Source organism: Limulus polyphemus, unplaced genomic scaffold (genome assembly GCF_000517525.1).
Source record: "Limulus polyphemus unplaced genomic scaffold, Limulus_polyphemus-2.1.2 Scaffold819, whole genome shotgun sequence".
NCBI lineage: Eukaryota > Metazoa > Arthropoda > Merostomata > Xiphosura > Limulidae > Limulus > Limulus polyphemus.
In genome coordinates, this window is record NW_013666429.1 from 189,394 (window position 1) to 195,980 (window position 6,587).

The 6,587-nt window shown below is 35.8% G+C and overlaps 1 protein-coding gene and 1 long non-coding RNA gene across 5 annotated transcripts in view; one reads left to right on the plus strand and one right to left on the minus strand.

The window, feature by feature from the left end:
- Nucleotides 1–6,587, minus strand: part of LOC106460708 (ATP-dependent RNA helicase HAS1-like) — an 87,171-nt gene that overhangs the window by 29,422 nt on the left and 51,162 nt on the right. The window lies entirely within an intron of this gene.
- The window catches only part of LOC111086070, a 19,428-nt gene that overhangs the window by 11,380 nt on the left and 1,461 nt on the right, over nt 1–6,587 (plus strand). The window contains exon 1 of one of the 3 annotated variants that reach the window (XR_002610829.1): nt 3,641–3,782. The exons of the other annotated variants lie outside the window; for them this stretch is intronic. This is a non-coding gene — a long non-coding RNA (uncharacterized LOC111086070). Of the gene's footprint in view, nt 1–3,640; nt 3,783–6,587 lie in introns of those variants that run through there. 3 annotated transcript variants of the gene reach the window in all.

Sequence of the window (6,587 nt, forward strand, 5' to 3'; positions counted from 1 at the left end):
ATATATATATATATATATATATAAAAAAAGATGGCTGCTACAGCCAACGGAAAGTTTCGGTAAACGAAAGTATCAAAAATTGGACTCCAAAAAGTAATTAAACTAATCAATGAAACTGGTAATATTGATGACAAGAGAAAGATAATCAAAGTTTCCAGTTCACTCAAAGCCAGAAGTAGTTAAAATTTAGCAGCTGTCTTGCTGCAGAACTTCAAGGAACCATTGGTGTTAAAGTTGACTATTGCACAAAGAGACGTTTTTAAGTTTACAAAAACCAAATAAAAATAAATAAATAAATGTGTCGAAGAGTACTTCCGCCTGATGAGTCAAAGTTTGAGATTCCTGGAATCAACAAATTCCAGTACGCATTCGTCGCAGGGGTGTTGAGAGATTAAAGGAAACTTGTCCGTAGACTTCATTTAAGCATGTTGGAGGTAGTATCCAAATATGGGATAAAGTATTGATGAAGTCTTGCATTCTTCCCGATAAAAATAGGTTCTCATTCACAATGCTGTTCCTTGTGGATGTCGTTTAATGGGGGAAATTTCATTGTCCAGCATGATAACAATACCAAACACACAATAAACGTAGTTAAACAGTATCTTAATAGAAAGAAATCAAATGAAAGTCTTGCATCCTTACTGTGGCCTACGTAGAATCCACATCTCAATACCATTGATCTAGATAAACGGCAAAAATCAAAGTCAGAATTTTGGGCAGTACTTCAAGATGGCTGAAATGCAATTATCACCGTGTATCTCCAAACGCTTGTAAAAAGCCTTCCTCATCTGCTTCAGGTAATGGTTTCAGCTAAGGGTTTTCCAAGTATAATATTAAAGAGACAAACTCAACATTTGCTTTGTGTACATTTTTGTTGCATTCAGACATTATGAAGCTGCGAAACATATGCACAAAAAAAAAGAAAGAAAATATTTGAATTTAAAATATGTGGTGGTGATTGAGAAACCTCTAATTTGTGTACTTTAAGTATACCACAAGTTCATATTAATTAATTTCTAAAAAATAATTTTGAATTCAAATTAGCTCCATATTAAGGTGACCCCCCCCCCCCGCGCGCTTATTTATTAAGGGAAAAAACTTGAAAAGCGCTCCCTGCAGTACGGTTTGTAATAAAATCGATATCAGTTTCAACATTTAATAACGTTTACCCAAGAGGTCAGAGGTTAGAATAGTTGACTGATGACACGCAACAAACACTGCTTGTGTGTTTTCCAATACCTGGTCATGCACCTGTGGCCAATATGTAGTTAAGTTAAAACAGGTGAGAAAATCGCTTCAAAGGAAAATCACATATATGGAGTAAAATATCGTGACATGGCGGCGTTTCGATTCACAAAAGCCGCGCTCAATCCCCCATCTTTTCCCCTTCTCGGTAAGCTCCATAACATAAAGATAAACTGCCAGGGGGCCTGTCAAACAGGGTTATGCTGAGAAAATAGATGCTCATCACGCAAGCAGTATTTTCATAAATCTTCTCATTCTTAACGTTGCACTCGGCGGAAAGCACGATTACTGGGACTTCCGCGGTGCACATGACCTTCAAGAAGATTTAAAGTAATAACGTATGGTAAAACATATTTATGCTGCTGCTGCACGAGGGCCTGATAAGACAAGCATCGAACACTTCATTATTTGCACCACTTTAAAACAATCGACATCTTGGGCGCACCTACAGAGGCAACACTGCTCTTATAACTGAAATATTGACCTTTATCCTGGTAAATTGATTTCAAGTTTTTAAAGGACTAAATTACTCATGTGCGGTTCCTTTTATTATTTTTGTATTCATGGTTACCTAAAGTTCCGCCACATATGTAGAACAGGAAATACGTGTTGTACATATACACAAAAGCTTCGTATCCATACCAAGTACAGTCGTCGTTATGAATCAATGTTTGTATTCGAGATATTATAGTACATCACGTCAAGATTAGGATGTGGACCTGATGTCTGATACTGATGTAAAGTAATATCTTGGACACAAATAGTGATTCATGATGACAACTGTATTTGCTGTGGTATGTTTGAGTGTAATGAAACGTCAAGATTAGGATGTGGACATCATGTCTGATACTTTCATTACACTGAAACATACCACAGCAAATACAGTTGTCATCATGAATCACTATTTGTGTCCAAGATATTACTTTACATCACGTCAAGATTAGGATGTGGACATCATGTCTGATACTTTCATTACACTCAAACATACCACAGCAAATACAGTTGTCATCATGAATCACTATTTGTGTCCAAGATATTACTTTACATCACGTCAAGATTAAGATGTAGACATCATGTTTGATACTTTCGTTAAACATAAATAAGTTTACCGAGAGTTTTTCATCTCAAATTATTGCTGAAGGGGTGACAGATAACTTTACTATGTGTAAATCAAGGATGCAAACACACTTCGAACACTTGCTTTAAGAAAGTGCCGTGTAAAATAAAACCTGTTTACTCACCTTAGTGTGGCTGTTGTAATTTTTTATTACACATTTGATTGAATAAACCATTAATTCATTAATGGGATAAACTTACTTATGACCCACATTGAACACACACACGTAATGTCTTGTTTAATCGTCACCATGAATCTTATTTTTCACAGTATATCATTTCAAGGTCAAGGTGGGAACCCGATGCTTGATACATTGTGTTTTTATTTAAGTATACAAAACATACCTAGGAAGTTCCAACTCTACATACAGAACACAAGAATCAACAAGATGAACTCTAATTAGCAAATTCTACAATTCTGAGAAACTTTGTGACTGTGTTTATAGTTCCAACTCTGCATACAGAACATCAGACTCACAGTTGCATTAGAAATACGGTTTGAACACAATACTTAATGTGATACAAGATCAACATAAGGGATGATTCAATACATCAGGCTCATAATAGCATCATGCTTGCGTATTTCCGGCGGAAGATCAGTTCTAATGGGCATGAGTCTCTCAGCCAACATTAAAATGCAGTGTGTGTAATGTAATGCTACACACACACACCGATGAAATGGGTAAGTTTAACAGAAACAGCTCCTGATAGTGGAATGTTCCTAACGACGAGTCAAGGATTCCATAAATACTCAATGATTGTTTTTTCTGTTCAGTTTTCTGCAACGAATGTCTTTACCATATTAACGCGAGTCAATATGACTCAACGTGGGTCAAAATAAAGTAAAAGAAAGTGGTAAAAAAATGTGTGGATGTTAATAACTGATTAGTTGATTCTTGGAACTTATGCATATTAGCGTGTTACGATCAACTCTCGACTAATTCTTTTTCTTGGGAATGAACGATTATACAAAACGTTAGCGGATTATCATTCAGTGCTCGTGTTCATAATTATTTGTGACCGTGCCTGAGTCGAGAAAGGAGACACTAGGACCGATAAAAAAAATATATTAATTAAAACTTAGGTGATCGTATAAGTTATTACTGATAACAACGACTGGTATAAGTTAGCCACAACCCGAGAGTAGATAATAATAATAAAATATCAAAGGCTAGAAAAAGATGATCTCAAGAGTCCCTTAGTGACTGATGTCGCCTTCTAATTAATCCATCGACCGAAGTCAGACCAGAATACCGAAAATAGTCTGGGCCCAAATGATCGGAGATGTGGTTACGTTTTTTAAGCTAACTTCAGTTCTAAGAAAGTGAGTGAAGATATCTCAAAATAGACATCTCTCAAACATCGATTGTATAAACAAAACAGCCGGATGAGGTAATGACCATCTATGATAGAACTCTAACGTGAGTCTTGTATTTCTTGGCATTTAGATGTGTCAACTTTATGTATTGGATTTAACGTGGTGATCAGATGAGGAGAAACATTACAATACAGTGGCGAAAATTTACATGTTATTACAAATTATAATGTAATTCAATAAATGTACAGTACACTTTAAGTGATTAATCTTAACATAATCACATTGTAATTTATTCAACATCTGCAACACAACTTTGATTTTGCGAATTATTTTCAAATTAGAAAGCTTGTTCTTGTTTTAGCACAAAGATACACAATGGACTATCTACGATCTGTCCACCGCGGGGAATTGAACCCCGGGTTTTAACATTGAAAGTCCTCGAACTTACCGCTGACGCACCGGGGTTCAGCTAAATGGCTAAATATGGATTTAAAATAGCATGAAAATCCAGCCCTGTATGATTTCTAACCAAAAGTTCATTAGTTTAACTAAGTCTAACGCAAATAGGGTTATTCTACAAGTCGACAAATACCCTTCTTGACTTAACAAGCTGGTGTAAAAATAAGTTTCCGGTGCAGATGGAAGGGCTAATCGCCCTCGGGTGCTGAAACCATCCAATTTCAGATCGCTTCTCCTGCACTTTACAATGAGGTTATGCCACGAACTTAATAAAAACACTTCTAAACAAACCACAAAATGCCAAACCAGGACCTAAGGCTTCATTTCATCCTTACACCTGTGGTAGCCTGTATCTGTTATGGAGTGATATTCTGTAGCTCTCAAAGTTTGTATAAAATTAACCACACTTATTTCGTTTTCATATGTACTCAAATATTTTTAAATTGTACACTTTAACCTGAATTTAAATACGCGTCTTGTACGTGTGTATATTGGAGAAAAATACAAACAACTACGGGGAATCAACTTACAACATTTGCATTCTAGATTTGCTGAATCATAATTTTTGATCTTTTTTTTAATTACTTGTAACCAAGGGGCCACTTTATACGAATTTTGAATTTCGCGCAAAGCTACACGAGGGCTATCTGTGCTAGTCTAGTCGTCCCTAATTTAGCAGTGAAAGACTAGAGGGAAGGTAGCTAGTCATTAACACCCACCATCAACTCTTGGGCTACTCTTTTACAAACGAATAGTGGGATTGACCGTCACACTATAACGCACTCACGGCTGAAAGGGTGTGCATGTTTGGTGAGATGGGGATTCGAACCCGCGACCCTCAGATTGCGAGGATCAGAAACAAAATTCTTCTAGACACACGTAAATTCACAGTGAAACGGTCTACAGCTATGGGTTCATTATAAAAATGTTTTCATCGTTATAAATTATTAATCGAAAAAAGCAGTAGAAAATCTTAATGCAAACTGGGATATTTTCAACATTCTGATACTTGATTTGGGCTCAAACTCTGAACACAAACCTTAAACCTTTTGAGGCAATTTAGACATTTTTTTTTTATAAGTGTCTCGCTACAGGTTTGCAGTTTAACTGCGATTCGATATCACAGTCGTCATACATAACTACAAGAACAGGTATCATGTTTTAACGGAGTAAACTTTAACAAGTTTAAGTATAGCACGGTATTAACATGTAAACAGTGTATAAGTTAACGAAAAGAAAATGTATAGGGTAAAGAACTAACGGTGTACACATTAACCAAAAGATTATGTACAATAAAGTACAGGGTAATCCAAAAATATATTTCCTATTTTAAAATTTAATAATTAAATAACTAAAGAAATACAATAATTCAGTTTTTAATATATTGTAGCCGAGCTCATACAGCTTTTATTGTAATATTTTTTCTTTTTTTTTCTTTTCACTTCAGTGAGTAGTAATACCCCATAAAATGGCAACCGTGCAAGAAAAAGGCTCGATGCGATGGACTGGTCAGAGTAAGACAATCTCGTGACCTCCGTGTTCGCCAGACATCAATCACTCCACTAAACTTTTTTTGGAGGAGGGGGTATGTTAAGGACATTATGTATCGCACACTTATAACAAACATAACGGAGCTAAAGACGAGGATAACGGATGCAATTGCCACTGTAAATGTGGACATGTTGCAGCAAACGTTGACTGAAATCGAATATAGGTTAGACGTGACGAGAGCCACTAATGTGAACGTGTAGAAGTCTATTGACTATTCCTAACTCTTACTTCCACTGTCCTTGTTTGAGAACTTCATAATTAGGCTTCACTTATTAGTGGTAACCACAACAATAAATCACGAGCTTCATAATTAGTCTTCACTTATTAGTGATAATCACAACAATAAATCAAGAACTTCATAATTAGGCTTAACTTATTAGTGGTAACCACAACAATAAATCACGAGCTTCATAATTAGTCTTCACTTATTAGTGGTAACCACAACAATAAATCACGAGCTTCATAATTAGTCTTCACTTATTAGTGATAATCACAACAATAAATCAAGAACTTCATAATTAGGCTTCACTTATTAGTGGTAACCACAACAATAAATCACGAGCTTCATCATTAGTTTTCACTGGCTAGTTTAATATCAGCGTTCATGATCATGGAAATCAATTAAACTGCAGATAGTGAAAGGCAGTAGGAGTTGAGACGTTGTGGGTGTAAGCACTCAACACCATACCTTTAATTACTGGCTAGTTTAACATCAGCGTTTGGATTTTGTCTGGTAAATGGGATATTCCCAACGCATTTGGGAGACAATATCCGCTATGACTTTAAGGTGATGACTGGGATTTACAATTGAATTTACAAAAAACCTTCTTAATGCTTATTATATATATATGTATATATACACAGACACAGACACGATGAAACCTGAAGCCCCCCCCCC